Below are 26,473 nucleotides of genomic sequence, written 5' to 3'. Positions count from 1 at the left end.
ATGTATATATGTGTTTATGTGTATATGTGTGTGTATATATGTACAGTATGTGTGTTTATATGTGTGTGTGTGTGTGTGTATATATGTTTATGTGTATGTGTATACGTGTGTATGTGTATACAGTATGTGTGTGTATGTATATATGTGTATATGTGTGTATATATGTACAGTATGTGTGTATATATGTGTGTGTGTGTGTGTGTATATATGTTTATGTGTATGTGTCTATATGTGTGTGTGTGTGTATGTGTATAAAATGCCATCAAAAATTCACTTTACTCCCTAACCTAAAAATATCACAGCTAAAAAAGGCCTAAAACCTTAGAGGGGGAAGGGGGCAGCACAAAACCTTAATACACAAATGCATCATAATACAGTTTATACATGTAACCTAAAGCTAGTTTTATATAATTTTGAATGCTTTTGTATACATAGTACCAATAGAAAGATAGTACAGTACTGTAACCAGAAAAGTAATAGTTGTAAATAAATATAGATGAGCATTTGCATTTTAGAACACAATAAAAACAAACCAAAGATGCAGGCAGAGAAGGTTATTACTTTCTGGTGGTGGGGAAATTGTACTTTTTTAATAATTGTATTTAAAAAAATAATAATAAAAAAGTCTGGATTTCAGAATAATTCCATATTTGAGTATTTGTACCTTTATAAACAATAAAAGAGCAATATACTTTCATTATTTATTTTGCCCCCTTTCATGCAGTTTGTCTTTGGAAAATGTGGTTATTTTCCAAATCTTGCGAGAACTGAAGGTTCATACTTCACAATTTAGTCATTGTTTGAGCACTGTAAAAGCTAATTTATATTGGTTACTAAAGGATTTAAAAGGGTGCTTGAAAACAATGTAAATTCTGCTATGTCTACTCCAGTAGCAAGTCTAGATTGGCTTCTCTAAATAAGGCAGGTGGTGATGGGAGTTTTTGGCTGTAAGAAAACAGCTACAGTAATTAAAGTGTTTATTATATTCAGAAAGATTTCACACTTAGCTCATATGTTAATATATTAAAAGACTGCATCAAAATTCAGTTACACTCTTATTTGAGGATAAGGCATTAAGATAAAGGCTTGTTAATCTCTAGTACTGCTGTTTGTTATTTTTTAATTTAATTTTTAAGTCAAATTAGAAAGAGTTAAAGGAAGGGGTCCAATAACTGTTTAATATTTAGAAGCCAGATATACTTTTAGGAGCCAGATGTATTTGTATATAGATATAAGGAGAATAACCCAAAAAGTTAGGGGCCGGGGGTAAAATTCTGGCTCCTAGGTTACTGGATTTGTCGAGCCCGGGTTTAAGGCATTGCTTCTTGCGTAAATGGGGAAAAAAAACACACACATACACTTTCTCTTTCACTCTTTCTCCAGAATATTATGTGTTCCTACGCCATTCCAGATTGGATTCAGTGAACAACAAACACCACATGCTATCAGAGTGAGATCGATGCATATTGAATGGCACCATATGTGGTTATCTTTTTTCCCATGTTCTGAGACATTCCTACAGACCCTTGTCTTTTCACAATACCATTTATTCAGAATAGAAATATCCATAGTGGATAAGCTATATCCATATGATTTGGTGCTGTTCCTGATATACTAAACTGACAAAGGATTGAATTTTAGTGGCGCATGTTCTTTTAAGGGACAGTGAAGTCAAAATTAAACTTTCATGATTCGGATAGAGAATGCATATTTAAACATTCTAATTTACTTCAATTATATAAGTTTCTTCATTCTCTTTATATCCTTTGTTGAAAAGCATACATAGGTATGCTCAGGAGTAGCAAAACACTACTTGAATATAGCTGCTGATTGGTGGCTGCACATATATGTCTATGTCTCTTGTGTTTGGCTCACATTATGTGTTCAGCTAGCTCTCAGTAGCGCATACCAAGAGAATTAAGCAAATTTGATACTGGAAGTAAATTGGAAGTTGTTCAAATTGTATCTTCCATCTGAATCGTGAAAGGAAAGAATATGGGTTTATGTTCTGAATTGTGTGCTAAGTTCTGAATAAACATTATGCACTGCAGACTTTGTTCATTTGTTATAAGAAAATGCAGTTCCAAACCTCTCATTAGGTGTTTAAGCATGTGCATTTCTAGTAAATTTCAGTAGCATACAGTTACATTTAATTCTTTAATAGTACATTTTTCCCTTTGTCATTTTTAACTAAAAATGTGAATACAATCTAATTTTGAGGAGTTATCTTTTGCATCAGTTTGCGTGCAGTGTGATATATCCTATAGCCAATGTTTGAGTGCTCCTGTCCTTTGTATGTATGTATTGGGTATTTGTAAAGCGCGGCTAATCACCCGTAAGGGTCGTAAGTGCTCATTTTATCTACCTCGGAAGGATGAAAGGCTGAGTGGACCTAGCCGGGGATCGAACCTGCAACCCTTGGGTTGTTACAGAGCTCAGCCACAGTGCCTTAGCATGCTGAGCTATCTGTCCAGCTTATTAAAGGGATATAAATTGAAAACATACTTGTGCTGTATATCCCTAGCACACTTATTCAAGACGCGAAGATACCGATATTGGAGCTTACAGTGTAGCTGATAGGTAGATACAGAGTAAACCTACCATTCAGCATCCAGGTAAACTTGTGAGATCAGAACAGCTGCTACACCATCTAATGCAGGGGCTATATGACCTCAGCATGCCATTAACCGTTTATGTACCTATAATAGTTGCCAGCCCTCCAAAATGAGGGACATTTATGAGTGTAGGTGGGCGGAAATTTACTTTTAAAAGAAAAGAAGTTATAAAATGATCTAAAGTAATATGTCTTATAAAATTCAGTTTATGGTCGTAGATAATTCAGTCTGTAGACTTCAGTCTGTATGAACTTGCACGCTTTCTTTTATTGCTGATAACAGTTATACTAGTACAGTCTATGTAAGGCCATAGGAGAGGCAATACGCTTATGAATATACAGATTTACATAAACAGCAGTTGCTCATATTCATGAGATTCTTTTGGCTTTAATGCTTTTCTTTTTCTTATGTAAATGTTTCTGTTCGGATTGATTCTCTCTAGTTAATGTCTGCTGGCGGAATTCTTTTTTCTTCTTCTTTTCACTAGGTGCTAAACCTGTATGTCTGCTTTTGACTGATAATTACTTAAGATAAATATAGTTTTCATCAAAGGCAATGATTCTGTTTGTGGGTCTGTGGCTTTACGGTTTGAATGCTCAAGTCTGTTTTTTTTTTTTTAATTATTCTTTACCCATGTGAGTTCATGAAGAAGAAATGAATTTGTAGAAGTCTAACATAAATATATTGTTTATAAACAATTTAATATTCTCAAGTTATGTAGACCAGATACATTTTAGTGCCGAACAAGCACTCACAGTCATCCCCTGCATCAGCAAATCGACAGCGGCCAGAAGATCCTTCTCCCACATGGCAGCAAAGACATGGAACACCCTCCCGCTGCACCTCAGACAATCTACCTCCCTTACAAAGTTCAGAAAGGACCTCAAAACCTGGCTCTTCGACTGAACGCCCATCCCCCCCCCTCCTATTCGCTTTCCCTTAGCGCCTTGAGACCCTCACGGTTGATTAGTTTGCGCTCTATAAGTACCCAATAGATAGATAGATAGATAGATAGAGAAACGTGCACAGGTTCATTTCCATCTGAAATAGAAGCATTTTTGCAATATACTTCCATTAGCAAAAATGCTTCTTATATAAGCAATTATTGTTTTTCTGCAGTACACGCACATATCCTGTGAGGGCTTGTGCATCAGTATTTAAACACCACACTGCTCAGAGGGTCAGCAGTAGCTTGTATGACACAAATTATGTCTTCAGAAGCAATTTACACCACTGACAGCTCTCTCTAACTTATAGGGACACTGAACCCAAATTTTTTTCTTTCGTGATTCAGATAGAGCATGACATTTTAAGCAACTTTCTAATTTACTCCTATTATCAAATTTTCTTCATTCTCTTGGTATCTTTATTTGAAATGCAAGAATTTAAGTTTAGATGCCGGCCCATTTTTGGTGAACAACCTGGGTTGTTCTTGCTGATTGGTGGATAAATTAATCCACCAATAAAAAAAGTGCTGTCCAGAGTTCTGAACCAAACAAAAAGCTTAGATGCCTTCTTTTTCAAATAAAGATAGCAAGAGAACAAAGAAAAATTGATAATAGGAGTAAATTAGAAAGTTGCTTAAAATTGCATGCTCTGAATCACAAAAGAAAAAATTTGGGTTCAGTGTCCCTTTAAAAAGAACATGAAAAAGAGAAGATAAGCCAGGGGCAAGTTGTCAACGAGATACCCTACTTATTATTCTATCAAGTATGTGATAGACAACTAAGTAGACTATATTTTGAGTATTATTGGTTTCTATGTTCCGAAAAAAAACTTTGTCTGATATCAAAATATGTATGTTTAAAATTTTAAAGATGAAAGCTATTGTTTTTAATCCTTACTAGGCTAAACGTGTCCTGTATTATGATTCTTGCCACCCCAGGCAAAGATACATTTTACCTGCTTTAACAAGTGCATCTCATGAAAAGCGTCATCCCCAGACAACTCCATTATTTTTAAAAAAAAACAAGCTAAAACATGTGGACGCAGTTTTAGTTAGATGAATTACTTCTTCATTTTGTTTTCGTAGCCGCTAGCTAAACATCCAGCTAAATCACTTGAAGCTGATGCAGTATAACTGTAAAAAGCTGACAGAAAAATATCACCTGAGCATCTCTATGTAAAAAAGGAAGATAGTTTACCTCACAATCTCCTCAGCTCAGCAGAGTAAGTTCTGTGTAAAAAGTTATACTCAGCTGCTCCCAGCTGCAGGTAAAAAAATAATAAAAAAAATGAAGAAATGAACAGCAGCCAATCAGCATCAGCAGTGCTGAGGTCATGAACTCTTTTACTGTGATCTCATGAGATTTGACTTAACTCACATGAGATTTCATAGTAAACTTCCTTTAAACTGAATAGGGAAATAACATGAGGCTCATCCCTTCGGCTGTCCCGGGACAGACATACTGATATGCTGCTTAAAAGTCCTTTACAATGGGATGTGGCTACTGAGGAACTTTTGAGGTAAAATATCTTCTTTTTTTACATAGAGATGTTTAGGTGATATTTTCTAGTCAGCTTTTTACAGCTATACTGCATCACTTTCAAGTGTTTCAACATTTTGGTATTATGACCCTTTAAACTTAAAGATTTAATAAAGATAAAAGCTTTTACCTATCCATCCCTGTTATTTCCTTGGAGTGCAGAGAGCATGGAGTTACATTATAATATAAAATGTTGAATGTTACGTGTAGTTACAATTTTTTTTTCCAACATTCATTATTTATTTCCTCCCCTTTTCCTGTAATTTAACTCTGAAAATTGTTTGTTTGTTTTTTAAACTTCATCGAGTTTATATAAAGTAATGGGACCTTTTATTTATCTCTCTTTTTTAACATTCCTATTTTCCACATGACCTTTTTTGCACACAGTTTTTATTGTTTGTTTTATATCTGTTCTTAATTGTGCTCAGCAGGAAAGATAGATAAGGGGAAAATGTAAGTTAAAACATGGAGGCACCCATTACTTTATAAAAACTAAAGTACTTTATAGGAAAAAAACGTTACATTTATCTCTTAATATTTAAACAAGCAATATAGTTGTAAAAAATGGATCAACATATTCTTGGGGGCAGATTTATTAAGGCCCGAATGCACATTAAAAAGCAGCGGTCTTACCCCTCCTCACCCTGTCCATAGACGCGGAGAAAGCGTTTGACAGGGTGGGGTGGGACTACATGTTTTGCGTCCTGGACCGATTCGGAATCCCTCAGATATTTCGTACAGCTGTTGCAGCCCTTTACTCCTCGCCGACAGCGGTGACCAAGGGTCTGGGCTTCTGTTCCCCTAAAATTACCATCAGAAATGGGACCAGACAAGGATGTCCCCTGTCCCCACTCCTCTTTGCGCTGGTGATGGAACCACTAGCAGAGGCAATCAGAGAGAATCCCAGAGTCCAGGGCCTTCAGATCCATGATACCCACCAAAAGTTAGCGCTCTTTGCTGACGACCTCACGTTGTTTTTAACGAATCCGCTAGAGTCGCTCCCTCCCCTCCTGGAGACGATTGACACCTTTGGCAGAATATCGAACTATAAGATTAATGTCTCTAAGACTGAGGCCTATACGATACACGTTGGGCAGGCTGAACAGAGATGCCTTAGACGGTACTATTCGTTCAGGTGGTCAGTGGACGGGATTAGACACTTGGGGGTCTTCTTATTCCATAGGAAGGACATAGTGATACAGGAAAATTATGATACTCTCCTAAAGGAGGTTGAGAGCAAACTGAAATCTAAGAAATATGAGGAAATTTCTTGGACGGGCAGAATTACCGCATTAAAAATGATGATCCTCCCCAAGTTAACCTACATCATGCGGTGTATCCCTATCCCAGTACCGGAGCGGATCCTGCGAGCCTTCCAAGCATCATTTAATTCCTATGTTTGGGCAAACAAGCGGCAGAGAGTGGCAGCGGCCACGCTTCAGGCTCTGATAGCCCGAGGTGGACTGGGCTTACCCAACGCCCAACTATACTATCAGGCGACTATGATTTCACATGTTTCAGCGTGGGGACCGGCCCTACCCCCCACAAGATGGAGGGAACTAGAACAGGCTTCCCTACCAGCATACACTGAACTCTCAGACCTACTTTGGGTTCCCCCGCACTTAGCTTCGCGAATACCTGTCTCTAACCAACTCATCAAAGGCTGTCAAACAGCCTGGTTCCAACTGCGGCACAACCAGTTGATAGCCCCACACCCATCTCCCATTCACCCGGTCACGTCACTCTTACAAGGGCTGCCAAATGTCCGACTAGCCCTCTGGAAGACCCTTGAGATCATTACTTTAAGCGACTTCTACTTAAATGAGGAACTTCTCTCAAGCCAAGATATGATAGCCAGGTTTGGCATCCCTCGTCGCTTGGAATTCGATCTTATGAGACTTAGATCCTTCATGAGAGCCTGGGGATTTCTGACCGACAAGATCAGGACCCCCACTATCTGGGAGATCAGATGGAAAGCAAACCTGCAACTATACAAACCCCTTACCGCTCACTACAAATCTCTCCTAGGGCCTCCCACCCTTGTAAAAACAAGACATATGACCTCCTGGGAAACTGAACTAAGACTGACTTGCACGTCCCAAGACTGGTCCAGGGCGATACAGTTGACTAAATCTGCACTCCATTGTGCCACGATGTACGAACTTTACTTTAAGATTATTACCAGATGGCACCTAGTGCCGACCAAGCTTCGGACTCTGTACCCTGCACACTCACCCCTATGTTGGAGAGAGTGTGGCGAGATTGGCACCCCGCTCCATGTGTGGTGGTCATGTGACAGACTCCGACCACTTTGGTCTAAGACTTCTGCGACCTGTGCGGCCCTAGAGCTCCCGACGCCAGATAACCCAGGCCTAGCCCTCTTACATATCGGGGTAAAGAAAATACCAAAGCACAAGCGATACTTGTTAGTTTACCTTTTGACATCTGTTAAGATGTTAATAGCAAGGAACTGGAAGAAACAGCATCCCCCAAGATGGCAGGCTGTGGTTGACTACCTGAACTACATTAAAACCATGGAAGACTATGTCTTCCGGATGCAACGCCAACCTGACATCTTCAGCCAAATCTGGGAGCCCTGGGAGGCTCACCTTAAACAGGCCCCTTGACCTGCTTTTGATCGTGACCGTACCTGGACTTAGAGGAAGCATATTGCTGTGATTGTGATTGAGGTGCCCGCCCGTAAGATTCCCCCCCCCCCGCTCTGATACCCTCCCTTCTTTCCCATCCCCCCCTTCCCACAGGGGTGTGGGTGAACTAGTCTCACCCCCTAATTTCTGAACATATATGCTACGTATACCTATTATCTCCTCCTCACGACTGTCAGACCTACTAGGTATGGCATTTATTGCCGTACGACACTTAAAATATAAAAATTTAGATGCTCCTATAGAATAGCCAAAACATAACAACCAAGACATACAGATACACACTAGGGTATGTTTAAATACTCCTTCTGACTTCCTTATTAAGCCCATAGATCTCCTGTTAATGCCATTCCTTTTATGCCTAAGTGTGTATATTTTCGTTCATAACTATGTCAAAAGATAATGGTGTTGTTAAATGGTTTCTGTATTATATTTGCCAATAAAAAACGTATTTAAAAAAAAAAAAAAAAAAGCAGCGGTCTTAAGACCGCTGCTCCTTAACTCGTCCACCACCTCTGAGGCAGCGGACAGCAGTCCGCCAAATCGGATACAATCAGGTTGATTGACACCCTAGTGCCCAATTAGCTGCGAATGTGCAGGGGGCGGCATTGCACAAGCATTTTACTAGAAATGCTTGTGCAATGATAAATGCAGACAGTGTATGCTGTCTGCATTTATCGATGTATGGCAGACATTATCCGCTACAGTGGATCATTTCCGCCTGCACATTGTTAAATCGGCCCCTAAGGCCCATCTTTGCTCTGAATACATAATGTCTAGCATGTGTTTACTACCTTTTTAACACATTTGACATTAAAAGGTACCTTGCGGGGGCGGAGCTAACCGCCAAAGCAGCAAGTAACATCATGGCAGAGCTCCTGGAACTTAATTTCTACAATTAGCTTTTGGACACCCTGAGAATCCCTGAATTTTCACATTTTACTTCTAAAGTAGTCTACAACCTAGATTGCTTATCTTAGGACTGAGACAGTGCCTAAAAGGAACGCTGCTAGTATTGAGGCCTACCTCCTAACTGAAGCCTCTGCGGCGAGTGCATACGCAACAGTAAAACAGATAGAGAAATATCACTGCCACTACTATGGAGACACAGATTCTAATTGCCCTGCGAGAATTGTCCCGCACTATGGATCTCCATCAGATGACCCTCCTATCTGGACTGAAAGCTGTTATGGCTCCGCTTCAGACCGCAATACCTATGGAGGAAGCTTTCTGTGTGACTGACAGGCCTACTCCGGACTCATTACTTTGCCGAACAGACCCAGCCCCAGCTTCTGTGGAACGATATATGCCAGCAGTTAAGATCATGGGGCCGCAGATCTTGGAACGAAACACCACACACCAGTTGAGTGCTATACCTGATTCGCAGAGGACCGGTGTAGTGCTGGCTGTCTCATCATGAGATCCTCCTTCAGATGCCGAGGCCAAACTAGGCGAGAAAGATACACAGGGAGTGCAGCAGAGTACCGGACCCTTGGGACCCACAGCTCCTCAGATGAATACCGAAGTTAAGTCTCTCTATAAGAGTGGGGAGGCCGGAAGCATTGCTCCGTACACCGGAGCAATAAATACCACTAGCGCACAAGAGAACAAGCTGTATCGGCGGAGCATGGAAATTAGTGGCTCGAGACGGATAGCGCTGTTACCTTGTTACATAGGATCTTTCAGAGCGTCTCCTCAGATCCTGGAAAGAGTTTCTTGTAAGTTTCTACTAAAGGTGGTGAAAATAGGTGTTGGGTAAATCTCTCCAGCCCCACAAGAACAGATCTTGACTCTTCTCTTTGATTGAGACGTGGGCTGCGTTTGCCGACTAGTACATTGTATATGTTATTAAGCCCCCTGCGTTATTGCCCCTTTGCTGATACTCCCTGTAATGACGATCTACGATCTGAAACCAATACATTGCAGAGGGACTTCACATTAGCGGTCTGTTAAGTTCTTTTCTATATCAAGAATATTACAACCCTCAAAGACTCAATGGCTATAAGTTGAAGTAAAGTTATGTTGAACTGTTGCTTGGCATCTGTTTGCAGAGGGTGGTTTACTTGTATAATACGATGTCCTATATGTTTTTGTTAAATACCTAGGTACTTTATCCTGCTTAGTTGTCTCTTCAGATGAGGGGCATATAGTCAACCTGCATATGACTAAGTTTACAACATCTTTATAATATTGCTCTATCGCTGCAGTTGTAGGGCAGTAATAATTTTTTCTTACTCCTTTTCATGTCAAGTAGCTAACTAACTACATGTTCTTAGTCTGGGCACTGTTTCTGTTTGCTAGTTTTTATTTATAGCCCTAGTTCATGTGTGTATTCTAAAAGAGTGCCCTGGAGCACATCCATACTGTAAGATAACTAGCATTCCCCACTAATGTCTATTTCATCCAAAATGTTTATATTTTATTCATGGGAAACTGTTTATAGATTCCTGTTATAACTTAGAGGGCATAACCTTGTTGGGGGTGGTTATGCTAGCACTTAGTAGGGGTTGATAAATTGAATCTACTTTTGTTTATAATTATGGTCAGGTTACAAAGCATATAGGTTATATAGACACCCCTACTCCACTATCCCTTAAAAGGTCTTTTTCATCTCCTCTGCCCACATAGTAACTGATATGAACTAATTCCATGGAAATATCTATTTCATATATGTGCCCCAGATAATGTACAGCCTCCTGGTATATTAGCCTGGTAGTATAGTAAATCCTATAATAGTGAGACACTAACTGATCATATACAACTTCTTTATAGACAAAAGGGAGCATGTTAGTTGACTCTAACAAATAGACAATAGCTTCATTACTAAATGTACACAGTACATTCTTCACAGACAGCAGATTGCTCAGTTACACAATATAAGTCTCCTCACTGAGCACAGCTCCTCAGTGTTTCCTGATATGTTGTTGCTCTTCATTTCATATATTTCTTAGCAGTGCTGGGGGACAGCATGGGTCTTGAAATACTGATTCCTGGTATCTCTAACATACCACTGACACCACTCATTACAACCAGCTGAATGCTTGAGCCACATATAGTTGTTGAAAATGCTTTCCACTGTGTATCTTCAGCTCAGTTATAGGCAAAGTTCTTCCTAACTGCTACTTTATGTTATTGTTCAACAACAGAACTTCCAATAGAATAACTCTCAAATAACTATGCTAACATTGAAGTGTTAATCTCTAGGATTTTTATCTATCAATCTCGCACCCTTAGCCTAACTACAAAGTGGGACATCTGTTGTTACAATATGTTATCTGTTGGTTAATTGAATGTATGCCTGATAACTTCCTTACTAGGTTACAAAAGTACTTTTAGGTATAGTTTTGTTTATTAACTAACGTTTGTTGAAAGGGGATAATAGTTATAACTGTTTAAGAAGATTTAATGGTTTTTACATATTCTACTTAGCTCTCAGTCTCTAACACATAACTGACAGACGAGCGAAATAGCACACAAAGAAGCCCCTCAGCAGTAACCGAGGTCAAGTCGATATAAGAGTATTCATAGGATTTCTCTGGGAGATATAACAAACTGCTTGGTACTCTTAGCAGTATGCTTTACAGTAGCTTACAGCTCATGTTAGTAGTAACCCTTCTGAATTAAACTAACCCATCTATAGCCTACCCCCCATCCAGCTTCACTAAGATTCCCCCTCTCCTTCCAGACAAACTCTAAATGTTCAGTAGCTGTCTCATCCATCCCACGTCCCACCCTAGAATATATAATTCCACCTCTCTGTTACTATAGATACTGCCGGGCCGTGTTAACTGGGAAGGCACGGCTCGGCATAACTTTTGATTTTGGTCTGAGACTTATCAGTAGGGGCTAACAGTATGCATAGGTAGAGATACCTGTCTATATTCATCTAGGATTTTCACATATTTCATAAATCCCCCCTGTTTCTATCCTTGTTGGGAAGCTACTCTTACTCTTGTACCTATCCTAGCTTAGCTTAACACACGGTGTAAGTAGAGGACAATTCTATTTCGCAGTATATTCAAATGCTCTGGGTTCCTGAGTTATCTACCTATCCGACATACTAACTGGCTCCGCCCTCCCACCCCTCCTTTTTTACTATCGAGCGGCTCTTGCCCGCTGTAACCCCCCTCCCATTAAAATATAGAGCTACCCCCTCCCTAGCCCCAACCGTTCCTGTATGGATATTTGAATCTTCTTCTCATAGTGCCAGGGGAGGACCTTCCAAGTATATATTATTTTTATGATGCTCTATGATAAAACTGAAGTCTTCCTTTGAAACAGCCCACACCTCTTAGTTACGCTTATGATACCTGAATATGTTACACTGCTAATTATACTATGTCTACACTCTTCTGTATATGTTTGAGGGCATACCTTATATATTGTATCTGTTCATGACTTCAATAAAAATATATTAAAAAAAAAAAAAAAAAAAAAAAGGTACCTTGCAAAAGTATGCTAGGATTACCTTCTAAATAAGCATATCTATTGGTGCATACTTTGCAGTGACACACCGTGTCTGAAAATGGAGCAAAATTTTACATCCCAGATCTGCGTATATTTGTTTTTCAAACTTTTGCATGTAATATCTTGCTTGTATAGAATCAAAACAATGTTATCTCATCTACTTCATTAGCTGATCATATTGGTGAATCATATCATTATTTACCCATATTTAAAAGGTTGCTTGGTTTTTCCTTGGATAACCCAATAATTTAGCATTTACCACACGTAGATGACATATTTTTTCTCCAAGTCAATAAAATATTCCTAAAGATGAAATGTTGTTTAAGGGAACCAAAGTGGAGTCAGAAATTGTAAAGTGGGATTAGCTCATTCTAAATCTAATTATTTTTTATAATATTTTACTTTTGAGAAAAGTGAATTACTGTTTTGAAACTTTATCATAAATAAATATAATAATCCTTAGCATTTTAAAATCACATATGAAAGAATTGTAATATATCAAAATGCACATGGAGAAATACAAGACAGCTTAAAATGCTTTTAAACAAATGCAGCAAATTTTCGACAGTAGATAAAAAATGTTAATTCGATGTGAGAAAAAAAGGTACATCGTTTGTTTCCAAATATAAGATAAATTAGTCTTCTCTCTCCAAATAACAAATAAAGACTATTATAGTGATCTTAGGAACATACTAGGTGCCACTAATCAGCGCACATATTGGATTCCTTAGGTCAACTTGGATGGGAGCACCTTGACCCATAATGCTTTGGAGTAGATGCTATACAACTCTTAGCTCTGGCAAGATTAGATCCACTGCACCTCACTTAATGGGTAACTGTGAGATACATAAAAAAGGGTGGAATCTTTAAGGAACTGCAATTTTTAGTCCCTTAAAAACTAATGAACCTGCACTCTCTACATGTTGCCTCTATACTTTATTCTGGGGGCACCCAGCTCCTCTTTAATCATTATTAAATTAGATAGACACAATATATATATATATATATATATATATATTTATATATATATATATATATATATATATATATATATATATATATATATATACACCTATATATATATATATATATATATACCCCTATATATATATATATATATATATATATATGTATATATATATATATACTTTACCTATATACAGTATATTTCTCCAACATAGGTGTGTCCGGTCCACGGCGTCATCCTTACTTGTGGGATATTCTCTTCTCCAACAGGAAATGGCAAAGAGCCCAGCAAAGCTGGTCACATGATCCCTCCTAGGCTCCGCCTTCCCCAGTCATTCTCTTTGCCGTTGTACAGGCAACATCTCCACGGAGATGGCTTAGAGTTTTTTGGTGTTTAACTGTAGTTTTTATTCTTCAATCAAGAGTTTGTTATTTTAAAATAGTGCTGGTATGTACTATTTACTCTGAAACAGAAAAGTGATGAAGATTTCTGTTTGTAAGAGGAAAATGATTTTAGCAACCGTTACTAAAATCGATGGCTGTTTCCACACAGGACTGTTGAGAGGAATTAACTTCAGTTGGGGGAAACAGTGAGCAGACTTTTGCTGCTTGAGGTATGACACATTTCTAACAAGACGATGTAATGCTGGAAGCTGTCATTTTCCCTATGGGATCCGGTAAGCCATTTTTATTACATAAGAATAAAGGGCTTCACAAGGGCTGTTAAGACTGGTAGACATTTTCTGGGCTAAAACGATTGATATATAAGCATTTTTAATACTTCATAGCTTTGAGGAATTATTTTATTCTTGGGAATTATGTAAAATAACCGGCAGGCACTGTATTGGACACCTTATTCTCTAGGGGCTTTCCCTAATCATAGGCAGAGCCTCATTTTCGCGCCTCTATTGCGAACTTGTTTTTGGGAAGCATGACATGCAGATGCATGTGTGAGGAGCTCTGATACATAGAAAAGGCTTTCTGAAGGCGTCATTTGGTATCGTATTCCCCTTTGGGCTTGGTTGGGTCTCAGCAAAGCAGATACCAGGGACTGTATAGGGGTTAAATATAAAAACGGCTCCGGTTCCGTTATTTTAAGAGTTAAAGCTTTCAAATTTGGTGTGCAATACTTTTAAGGCTTTAAGACACTGTGGTGAAATTTTGGTGAATTTTGAACAATTCCTTCATACTTTTTCACATTTGCAGTAATAAAGTGTGTTCAGTTTAAAATTTAAAGTGACAGTAACGGTTTTATTTTAAAACGTTTTTTGTACTTTGTTATCAAGTTTATGCCTGTTTAACATGTCTGAACTACCAGATAGACTGTGTTCTGTATGTGGGGAAGCCAAGGTTCCTTCTCATTTAAATAGATGTGATTTATGTGACACAAAATTTAGAGAAAATGATGCCCAAGATGATTCCTCAAGTGAGGGGAGTAAGCATGGTACTGCATCATCCCCTCCTTCGTCTACGCCAGTCTTGCCCACACAGGAGGCCCCTAGTACATCTAGTGCGCCAATACTCCTTACTATGCAACAATTAACGGCTGTAATGGATAATTCTATCAAAAACATTTTAGCCAAAATGCCCACTTATCAGCGAAAGCGCGACTGCTCTGTTTTAGAAAATACGGAAGAGCATGAGGACGCTGATGATATTGGTTCTGAAGTGCCCCTACACCAGTCTGAGGGGGCCAGGGAGGTTTTGTCTGAGGGAGAAATTTCAGATTCAGGGAAAATTTCTCAACAAGCTGAACCTGATGTAATTACATTCAAATTTAAATTGGAACATCTCCGCGCTCTGCTTAAGGAGGTGTTATCTACTCTGGATGATTGTGAGAATTTGGTCATTCCAGAGAAATTATGTAAGATGGACAAGTTCCTAGAGGTCCCGGGGCCCCCCGAAGCTTTTCCTATACCCAAGCGGGTGGCGGATATTGTAAACAAAGAATGGGAAAGGCCCGGCATACCTTTCGTCCCTCCCCCTATATTGAAGAAATTGTTTCCTATGGTCGACCCCAGAAAGGACTTATGGCAGACAGTCCCCAAGGTCGAGGGGGCGGTTTCTACTCTAAACAAACGCACCACTATACCCATAGAAGATAGTTGTGCTTTCAAAGATCCTATGGATAAAAAATTAGAGGGTTTGCTTAAAAAGATGTTTGTTCAGCAAGGTTACCTTCTACAACCAATTTCATGCATTGTTCCTGTCACTACAGCAGCGTGTTTCTGGTTCGATGAACTAGAAAAGGCGCTCAATAAAGATTCTTCTTATGAGGAGATTTTGGACAGAATTCATGCTCTCAAATTGGCTAACTCTTTCACCTTAGACGCCACTTTGCAATTGGCTAGATTAGCGGCGAAAAATTCTGGGTTTGCTATTGTGGCGCGCAGAGCGCTTTGGCTAAAATCTTGGTCAGCGGATGCGTCTTCCAAGAATAAATTGCTTAACATTCCTTTCAAGGGGAAAACGCTGTTTGGCCCTGACTTGAAAGAGATTATTTCTGATATCACTGGGGGTAAGGGCCACGCCCTTCCTCAGGATAGGTCTTTCAAGGCTAAAAATAGACCAAATTTTCGTCCCTTTCGTAGAAACGGACCAGCCACAAGTGCTACATCCTCTAAGCAAGAGGGTAATACTTCTCAAGCCAAGCCAGCCTGGAGGCCAATGCAAGGCTGGAACAAAGGTAAGCAGGCCAAGAAACCTGCCACTGCTACCAAGACAGCATGAGATGTTGGCCCCCGATCCGGGACCGGATCTGGTGGGGGGCAGACTCTCTCTCTTCGCTCAGGCTTGGGCAAGAGATGTTCTGGATCCTTGGGCGCTGGAAATAGTCTCCCAAGGTTATCTTCTGGAATTCAAGGGGCTTCCCCCAAGGGGGAGGTTCCACAGGTCTCAATTGTCTTCAGACCACATAAAAAAACAGGCATTCTTACATTGTGTAGAAGACCTGTTAAAAATGGGAGTGATTCATCCTGTTCCATTAGGAGAACAAGGGATGGGGTTCTACTCCAATCTGTTCATAGTTCCCAAAAAAGAGGGAACATTCAGACCAATCTTAGATCTCAAGATCCTAAACAAGTTTCTCAAGGTTCCATCGTTCAAAATGGAAACCATTCGAACAATTCTTCCTTCCATCCAGGAAGGTCAATTCATGACCACGGTGGATTTAAAGGATGCGTATCTACATATTCCTATCCACAAGGAACATCATCGGTTCCTAAGGTTCGCCTTTCTGGACAAGCATTACCAGTTTGTGGCACTTCCGTTCGGATTAGCCACTGCTCCAAGAATTTTCACAAAGGTACTGGGGTCCCTTCTAGCGGTGCTAAGACCAAGGGGCATTGCAGTAGTACCTTACTTGGACGACATTCTGATTCAAGCGTCGTCCCTTCCACAAGCAAAGGCTCACACGGACATCGTCCTGGCCTTTCTCAGATCTCACGGGTGGAAAGTGAACGTAGAAAAAAGTTCTCTATCTCCGTCAACAAAAGTTCCCTTCTTGGGAACAATAATAGACTCCTTGGAAATAAGGATTTTTCTGACAGAGGCCAGAAAATCAAAACTTCTAAACTCTTGTCAAGTACTTCATTCTGTTCCTCTTCCTTCCATAGCGCAGTGCATGGAAGTAATAGGTTTGATGGTCGCGGCAATGGACATAGTTCCTTTTGCGCGAATTCATCTGAGACCATTACAACTGTGCATGCTCAGTCAGTGGAATGGGGATTATACAGACTTGTCTCCGACGATACAAGTAGATCAGAGGACCAGAGATTCACTCCGTTGGTGGCTGTCCCTGGACAACGTGTCACAGGGGATGAGCTTCCGCAGACCAGAGTGGGTTATTGTCACGACCGACGCCAGTCTGGTGGGCTGGGGCGCGGTCTGGGGACTCCTGAAAGCTCAGGGTCTTTGGTCTCGGGAAGAATCTCTTCTCCCGATAAATATTCTGGAACTAAGAGCGATATTCAATGCTCTCAAGGCTTGGCCTCAGCTAGCAAAGGCCAAATTCATACGGTTTCAATCGGACAACATGACGACTGTTGCGTACATCAACCATCAGGGGGGAACAAGGAGTTCCCTGGCGATGGAAGAAGTGACCAAAATCATTCAATGGGCGGAGTCTCACTCCTGCCACTTGTCTGCAATCCACATTCCAGGAGTGGAAAATTGGGAAGCGGATTTTCTGAGTCGTCAGTCATTTCATCCGGGGGAGTGGGAACTCCATCCGGAAATCTTTGCCCAAATTACTCAGTTGTGGGGCATTCCAGACATGGATCTGATGGCCTCTCGTCAGAACTTCAAGGTTCCTTGCTACGGGTCCAGATCCAGGGATCCCAAGGCGACTCTAGTAGATGCACTAGTAGCACCTTGGACCTTCAAACTAGCGTATGTATTCCCACCGTTTCCTCTCATCCCCAGGCTGGTAGCCAGGATCTATCAGGAGAGGGCATCGGTGATCTTGATAGCTCCTGCGTGGCCACGCAGGACTTGGTATGCAGACCTGGTGAATATGTCATCGGCTCCACCATGGAAGCTACCTTTGAGACGGGACCTTCTTGTTCAAGGTCCGTTCGAACATCCGAATCTGGTCTCACTCCAACTGACTGCTTGGAGATTGAACGCTTGATTTTATCAAAGCGAGGGTTCTCAGATTCTGTCATTGATACTCTTGTTCAGGCCAGAAAGCCTGTAACTAGAAAAATCTACCATAAAATATGGAAAAGATATATCTGTTGGTGTGAATCTAAAGGATTCCCTTGGGACAAGATAAAAATTCCTAAGATTCTATCCTTTCTTCAAGAAGGTTTGGAGAAAGGATTATCTGCAAGTTCTTTGAAGGGACAGATTTCTGCTTTGTCTGTGTTACTTCACAAAAAGCTGGCAGCTGTGCCAGATGTTCAAGCTTTTGTTCAGGCTCTGGTTAGAATCAAGCCTGTTTACAAACCTTTGACTCCTCCTTGGAGTCTCAATTTAGTTCTTTCAGTTCTTCAGGGGGTTCAGTTTGAACCCTTACATTCCGTTGATATTAAGTTATTATCTTGGAAAGTTTTGTTTTTGGTTGCAATTTCTTCTGCTAGAAGAGTTTCAGAGTTATCTGCTCTGCAGTGTTCTCCTCCTTATCTGGTGTTCCATGCAGATAAGGTGGTTTTGCGTACTAAACCTGGTTTTCTTCCGAAAGTTGTTTCTAACAAAAACATTGACCAGGAGATAGTCGTGCCTTCTTTGTGTCCGAATCCAGTTTCAAAGAAGGAACGTTTGTTGCACAATTTGGATGTAGTTCGTGCTCTAAAATTCTATTTAGATGCTACAAAGGATTTTAGACAAACATCTTCCTTGTTTGTTGTTTATTCTGGTAAAAGGAGAGGTCAAAAAGCAACTTCTACCTCTCTCTCTTTTTGGCTTAAAAGCATCATCAGATTGGCTTACGAGACTGCCGGACGGCAGCCTCCTGAGGGAATCACGGCTCATTCCACTAGGGCCGTGGCTTCCACATGGGCCTTCAAGAACGAGGCTTCTGTTGATCAGATATGTAAGGCAGCGACTTGGTCTTCACTGCACACTTTTACTAAATTTTACAAATTTGATACTTTTGCTTCTTCTGAGGCTATTTTTGGGAGAAAGGTTTTGCAAGCCGTGGTGCCTTCCATCTAGGTGACCTGATTTGCTCCCTCCCTTCATCCGTGTCCTAAAGCTTTGGTATTGGTTCCCACAAGTAAGGATGACGCCGTGGACCGGACACACCTATGTTGGAGAAAACAGAATTTATGTTTACCTGATAAATTACTTTCTCCAACGGTGTGTCCGGTCCACGGCCCGCCCTGGTTTTTTAATCAGGTCTGATAATTTATTTTCTTTAACTACAGTCACCACGGTATCATATGATTTCTCCTATGCAAATATTCCTCCTTTACGTCGGTCGAATGACTGGGGAAGGCGGAGCCTAGGAGGGATCATGTGACCAGCTTTGCTGGGCTCTTTGCCATTTCCTGTTGGGGAAGAGAATATCCCACAAGTAAGGATGACGCCGTGGACCGGACACACCGTTGGAGAAAGTAATTTATCAGGTAAACATAAATTCTGTTTTTAAATGTAGACTAACGCTATATTTAAAAATAAGACAATTCCTATGTATTGTTTAATTACAAATGTGATTATGATCTAACTTTATTTTTGAGTTATGTTTAGAATGCATATAGTATACATATCATATAGTTTTTAACCCTTGCATAGTGAGCAATGTACCACTTATCCTTTAGCTTCCATCCCTTGCCATGTTCAGCTCCGATCCAGTAGTACAGTAAGAAAATGCCATAACCCATAGCTTTGTATCCCTTTAAACAAAACCCTTGGTTTGATTAAATGCAAAATATAAGGTAAAAGGAAATGAAACTAATATTTATATTGTAAACCAGGGCTAGACAAATCCAGGAGCCAGGGAGCCACTGGCTCCTAAAATTTTACACATGGCTCATAACTTGGTTTTCTTTTGGTTTACCACTGTCTGGCTGCTATAACTATTAAGGCTCCTACATTTTAAACCAATTTTTTTTTACCCCTGCAATCACTTACAAATTATTATATCATCTTCTACCCCTGAAATATACTGAATGCCCTAAGTGGGCCTGATTTTAGTGGACCTGATGAACTTGAGCTTAGCTTTATGTTAAAGGGACTTTAAACACTTTGAGATGGTAATATAAAATGATAAATCATATATATATAAATAAAAGTCTGCAATATACTTTCATTATTTATTTTGTCCTTTTTTTTCCTGTAATTCCATTCTGAAATTGTGAGCTTTTCAGTTCCTGTTAGAAATGGAAGTGCAGAACACTGTTATATTCCACACAGCCATTGGCTGCACACTATAGTGACATATTTATAACTGTCTCTTATTGGCCACAGCAGAGAAAATAACCTAAGTTATAACATGGCAGCCCCCATTGTTTTATAGACACTAAAACTTTACACTTATTTTGTAAATATTTAAACAGCTAATGAAACGTTGAAAATACATCTACATGTTATTCTCAAACAAATCTTTTCTTTAAATGCATTATTCTATCTAGCATTTATTTAGTGTTTAATCAAACTAGTATTAATTATCTACCTCCTTAATGTTCAATATTCTCCCTGCATTGTTGGGATTCTTCATTTACCAATACAGAGGTATGGCACAATGTGTGATGTTTTGACATCACAGCGTCAGTTGTGTCCAAGGAGTCCTGGACATTTTCAGTCAGAAGTGGATTTTCTCAAGATACTGTGGCTCTTTAACTCTCCTTATTGTATAGCTTAGTAGATTACTAAGCGCTGCGGAATCTGTTGGCGCTCTACAAATAACCGATAATAATAATAATAATTACTGTCCAGTCTTATATCATACCAACAAGCTATTGATTTTATGATCAAAAATATGTTTTAGTAATAACTTTAAATAAAGTGAAAATGTTTTGATTATATTTGAGTGAAATCAAAGTGGCTAATTAATCTAAATCAGAATTTAATCATGTTGTATATCCATCTAGCTTGCCTTTCTAGTAAGTTCTTTTATGCTCTCCACCTCCTTCAGGTGCAGTAACCTTTTGTATGAGTGTCTATTTACAGTCAATGGGATGGTTACAGTGACATAATAGGAAATGTTTGAGAATAGTATGCTCCTTATTTATCCTGTCACAGGTCTGAAGGTTTGACCTATGTACTGTAACCCACATTTGCACTATATTAGCTTTTTTTTAAATCTCAGAATCTGCAGTGTAATATTGCCTGCACTTTCCCTGTAATGTTTGATATATACATTCATAACCCAGAACAAACATGTATACAGGTTTTGTACATACTCTAATGTGTGTCATACAGTTCAGGCTGAAACTGGTAGCTTTGGCACTATTACATTTTGTCACATTACAATGTCACTTACTGGAACATGTCATGATAATGTTGGATCACAATCACTACTTTGAGAAACGCAAATGTGATTGCAAGGTCACAATATTTTTACTGCTAGAACCTGTATTATAAGATGCAAGTGAAATAAATATTGCAACCTTACTTGTAAGAACTTGGGGTAACTAACTCTCTCAAAGTGGAAACTCATTCTCATATTACAAGAACCTTGTTGATCCTTGTCATCGAGCGATAATCACATTAACGCTGGAAATATCAAAGGGACAGTCAAGTGCAAAAAAAACTTTCATGATTCAAATAGGGCATGTAATTTTAAACAACTTTCCAATTTACTGTTATCACCGATTTTGCTTTGTTTGCTTGGTATTCTTCTTAGTTGAAAGCTAAACCTAGAAAGTTTATATGCTAATTTCTTAGACCTTGAAGACCGTCTCTAATCTGAAAAAATTTTTTAATCTGAAAACATTTTGACAGTTTTTCACCACTAGAGGGCATTAGTTCATGTGTGTCATAAAGATAACATTGAGCTCATGCATTTGGATTTACCGAGGAGTGAGCACTGATTGGCTAAAATGCAAGTCTGTCAAAAAAGCTGAAATAAGGGGGCAGTCTGCAGAGGCTTAGATACAAGGTAATTACAGAGGTAAAAATTATATTAATATAACTGTGTTGGTTATGCAAAACTGGGGAATGGGTAATTAAGGGATTATCTATCGTTTAAAACAAGAAAAATTCTGGTGTTGACTTCTGTCCCTTTAACCAAAGTAAAAAACTTTGGTAAAGTCACTGTCACTGTTCATACAGGACTTCAGAAACCCCAACACTGTCCTCTTGGGTTTTGTCTTCACACTATTACAGGACCTTTTACAAAATGTGTATAGACAAAACACGCTAATACCGTTTTTAGATTTACTGAAAGGGACAATGTACTGTAAAATTAGTTTCATTTTTAATGTTTATACAATGAATTGTCATACTAGCAGCAGAGTTTAAAACCTATAGTAAAATTCTCCCTTTTTGGTATATTTTCTATATGAAATAGCTGTCTATGCGAATTAAAACCACAAGCTAATCAAAGTGGCTGAGCTTGCAGGGACATCTTATATCTATATTTACTCAAAATCCTCCTTATTTTTTTCTCTAACTGTATACACAGTGAGATCAGTACTTAGGGCCTGATGTTTAAAAACTTGCCGGCATGTAGGGGAATCACACAATAATTTTGGGAGCATTTTCTCAGTATTATAATGTAATGTAGGTGTACATTCTTCACACACAGAAACCTGCACATATAGATAAATGGCAATCAAAGTAAAATTTGCCTTTCTAAATGTTTTTGACATACTTCACAGCACAGTACTGACAATATATGTTAGATTATCTCCTCAGAGCAGAGAGCTTTAGATAATCTGGCCCCTGGATAGAACAATGGCATTATCTCTTTGCCCCCCTACCACCACCGGGAGCTTAATTTCTTCTAAACTTTCTTGTTTACACAGCTTTTCTATAACCAGTACTTAACCCCTTAATGACCACAGCACTTTTCCATTTTCTGTCCGTTTGGGACCAAGGCTATTTTTAAATTTTTGCGGTGTTTGTGTTTAGCTGTAATTTTCCTCTTACTCATTTACTGTACCCACACATATTATATACCGTTTTTCTCGCCATTAAATGGACTTTCAAAATCTACCATTATTTTCATCATATCTTATAATTTGCTATAAAAAAAAAATACAAAACATGATGAAAAAATGGAAAAAAACACACTTTTTCTAAATTTGACCCCCAAAATATGTTACACATCTACAACCACCAAAAAACACCCATGCTAAATAGTTTCTAAATTTTGTCCTGAATTTAGAAATAACCAATGTTTACATGTTCTTTGCTTTTTTTGCAAGTTATAGGGCCATAAATACAAGTAGCACTTTGCTACTTCCAAACCACTTTTTTCAAAATTAGCGCTAGTTACATTGGAACACTGATATCTTTCAGGAATCCCTGAATATCCATTGACATGTATATATTTTTTTTTAGAAGACATTCCAAAGTATTGATCTAGACCCATTTTGGCATATTTCATGCCACCATTTCACCGCCAAATGCGATCAAATAAAAAAAATTGTTCACTTTTTCACAATTTTTTCACAAACCTTAGGTTTCTCACTGAAATTATTTACAAACAACTTATGCAATTATGGCATAAATGGTTGTAAATGCTTCTCTGGGATCCCCTTTCTTTAGAAATAGCAGACATGTATGGCTTTGGCGTTGCTTTTTGGTAATTAGAAGGCTGCTAAATGCCACTGCGCACCACACATGTATTATGCCCAGCAGTGAATGGGTTAATTATGGAGTTTGTAGGGTTAGTTTTAGCTTTAATGTAGTGTAGTAGACAACCTAAAGTATTGATCTAGGCCCATTTTGGTATATTTCATGCCACCATTTCACCGCCAAAAGCGATCAAATAAAAAAAATTGTTCACTTTTTCACAAACTTTAGGTTTCTCAATAAAATTATTTACAAACAGCTTGTGCAATTATGGCACAAATGTTTATAAATGCTTCTCTGGGATCCCCTTTGTTCAGAAATAGCAGACATACATAGCTTTGGCGTTGCTTTTTGGTAATTAGAAGGCCGCTAAATGCTGCTGCGCATCACACGTGTATTATGGCTAGCAGTGAAGGGGTTAATTAGGTAGTTTGTAGGGAGCTTGCAGGGTTAATTTCAGCTTTAGTGTAGAGATCAGCCTCCCACCTGACACATCACACCCCCTGATCCCTCCCAAACAGCTCCCTTTCCTCCCCCACTCCACAATTGTCCCCGCCATCTTAAGTACTGGCAGAAAGTCTGCCAGTACTAAAATAAAAGGTATCTTTGAATATTTTTTAATTTTTTATAGCATATTTACATATGCTGCTATGTAGGATTCCCCCTTAGCCCCAACCTCCCTGATCCCACCCAAAACAGCTCTCTAACCCTCCCCCTCTGCCTTATTGGGGGCCATCTTGGGTACTGGCAGCTGTCTGCCAGTACCCAGTTTGCAACAAAAAAAAATGGTTTCATTATTTTTTTTTATTTTTTTTCTGTAGTGTAGCTTCCCCCCCACAGACCAACACCCCACCAGCCAAACCGATCTTGCTAAATTAAATATAATCCCCCCCCTTTTTCCCCACTTCTAACTAAAATATTTCTGTAGTGTAGCGGTTCCCACCCGCTCCCTCCCCGTGCACGCGCCCGCCCCGCCTACCCGTGCACGTCTGCACGTCTGTGCGCACCCACTGTCATCCCCGCCCCCGATCCCGCCCCCCTCCGCATCACAAGGGCCATCGATGGCCGCCACCCGCCTCCCACACCGGCTCCCACCCACCAACGAACTTAGCCGTTAATGTCCGGTGCAGAGAGGGCCACAGAGTGGCTCTCTCTGCATCGGATGGCTAACAATGGTTATTGCAGGATGCCTCGATATCGAGGCATCACTGCAATAACCAGAAAGCAGCTGGAAGCGAGCAGGATCGCTTCCAGCTGCTTTGCACACTGAGGACGTACAGGGTACGTCCTCAGGCGTTAACTGCCTTTTTTTAAGGACGTACCCTGTTTTTTTCTAAGTTAATTTATTGTAAACAAATAAATAAATAATTGTTTTTGGTTTAGAAACAAAATTAACAATACTGGATATTAATAATATCCCACATAAAAATGGCCATGCCGTTTGCTGGTCACAATAGTGCGTTTCTAAAACATTTCTCACAAAGTTAAGCGAGTTTTGTATGCTCCATTTCTACTGTTGAAAGTTAAAGGGACAGTCAAGTCCAAAAAAAACTTTCATGATTCAAGTTAAACCTAGGAGGTTCATATGCTAATTTCTTAGACCTTGAAGGCCGCCTCTAATCTGAAAGGATTTTGACAGTTTTTCACCACTAGAGGGCATTAGTTCATGTGTTTCACATAGATAACATTGAGCTCACGCACGTGAATTTACATACGAGTGAGCACTGATTGGCTAAAATGCAAGTCTGTCAAATAAACTGAAATAAGGGGGCAGTCTGCAGAGGCTTAGATACAAGGTAATTGCAGAGGTAAAATGTATATTATTATAACTGTGTTTGTTATGCAAAACTGGGGAATGGGTAATAAAGGGATTATCTATCTTTTTAAACAACAAAAAATCTGGTGTTGACTGTCCCTTTAAACTAAAGAGCCGGATCTTTCACACTGCACCAACCATGTTTATTAAATCTGTAACAAACTCCTCCAACTGTGTTTATGCAATCTGGATCATACTGTACCAACCGCGATTGCATAATGGGGTAGCCACAGTTAGATCTTATAAATGCGGTTGGTACAGTGAGATTGCATTAATGCAGTTGGAAGAGTGAGATCCAGTTTACATAAATGTGATTGAGTAACAAAAAAAAATAGGCTCATTAGTTTTAATGTTAGAAATCTCACCTTTTTGCAAAACACATATTACAGCATAAGAAATGTTTCAAAGGGTACTATTGTAACCAGGAAAAGCCGCAGCCATTTTACATGCAAGATATTAATATTCCATACTGTTTATCTTGTTTCTAAATATAAAACATGTAAAAATAGAAAAACATACATTATTTCTAAGTTTGTTTATTGTTAAAAAAACAAAAACAAAAAATGTAATGACCATTTTACTGTATAATGTAGGGTTTGACAATCCCTGGTGCCTTAAAATTAGGTCCTGGCTCTCTGGTTTAGAGTCTTCAAGACACCCATGAGTGCCTCCCATTTCTCCCTTTTGGCTGCAACCACGTGCCCCTAAAATATAGCTTGGTACAGCTGAATCCTTTCTAGGCCTTGCAGCTGTCCTCAAAAATACTGTACACTCTGTCTGTGACTGGGCACAATTGTAAATAAGGATCACACGTTGGCTTTCAAAAGCTCTACCTCCGCTCCAATGTATATTTTTCATAGCTAAGTCATTTTACCCCTTGGCTACCAGTAACATACAAATCAATAGTTTTACCTCTTTGGCTGCCAGTAACACACGTAAACACTCATAAACACAACTGATTTGACCCTCTTGACTACCCCTCACTTCTTTCTGATCCATATTTGTATTGCATTTAGGCCTATAAGGCCTTTTACATTTAGCTAACATTTGTGGACTTAAAAAAAATGGGCATTTAAGTTAAATTAAATTGCAGACATGTAAATTGCTATTGTTCTTTCACTCTGTACAGCAGTAAACACTTGTAAGGGATTTTATGCTGAATGGCCATTATATTAGTGATTTGCATTTGTATTAGGTGTAACTGATAGGCTGGGAATGGGAATCATGGTTTTCCTCTGGCTCTGGTAAGTTGAGCCAGAACTATATTAACACTTT

The 26,473-nt window shown here is 39.3% G+C and overlaps 1 protein-coding gene across 1 annotated transcript in view; it reads left to right on the top strand.

Annotated features, from left to right (window-relative positions):
• SPIRE2 (spire type actin nucleation factor 2) overlaps positions 1 to 26,473 on the top strand; it is a 185,103-nt gene that overhangs the window by 45,446 nt on the left and 113,184 nt on the right. The gene's annotated exons all lie outside the window — the stretch shown is intronic.

The sequence above is a fragment of the Bombina bombina genome, chromosome 1 (assembly GCF_027579735.1).
Source record: "Bombina bombina isolate aBomBom1 chromosome 1, aBomBom1.pri, whole genome shotgun sequence".
Taxonomy (NCBI): Eukaryota; Metazoa; Chordata; class Amphibia; order Anura; family Bombinatoridae; genus Bombina; species Bombina bombina.
The sequence above is the reverse complement of the archived record's forward strand: the minus strand, read 5'-3'. Positions and strand labels throughout refer to the sequence as shown.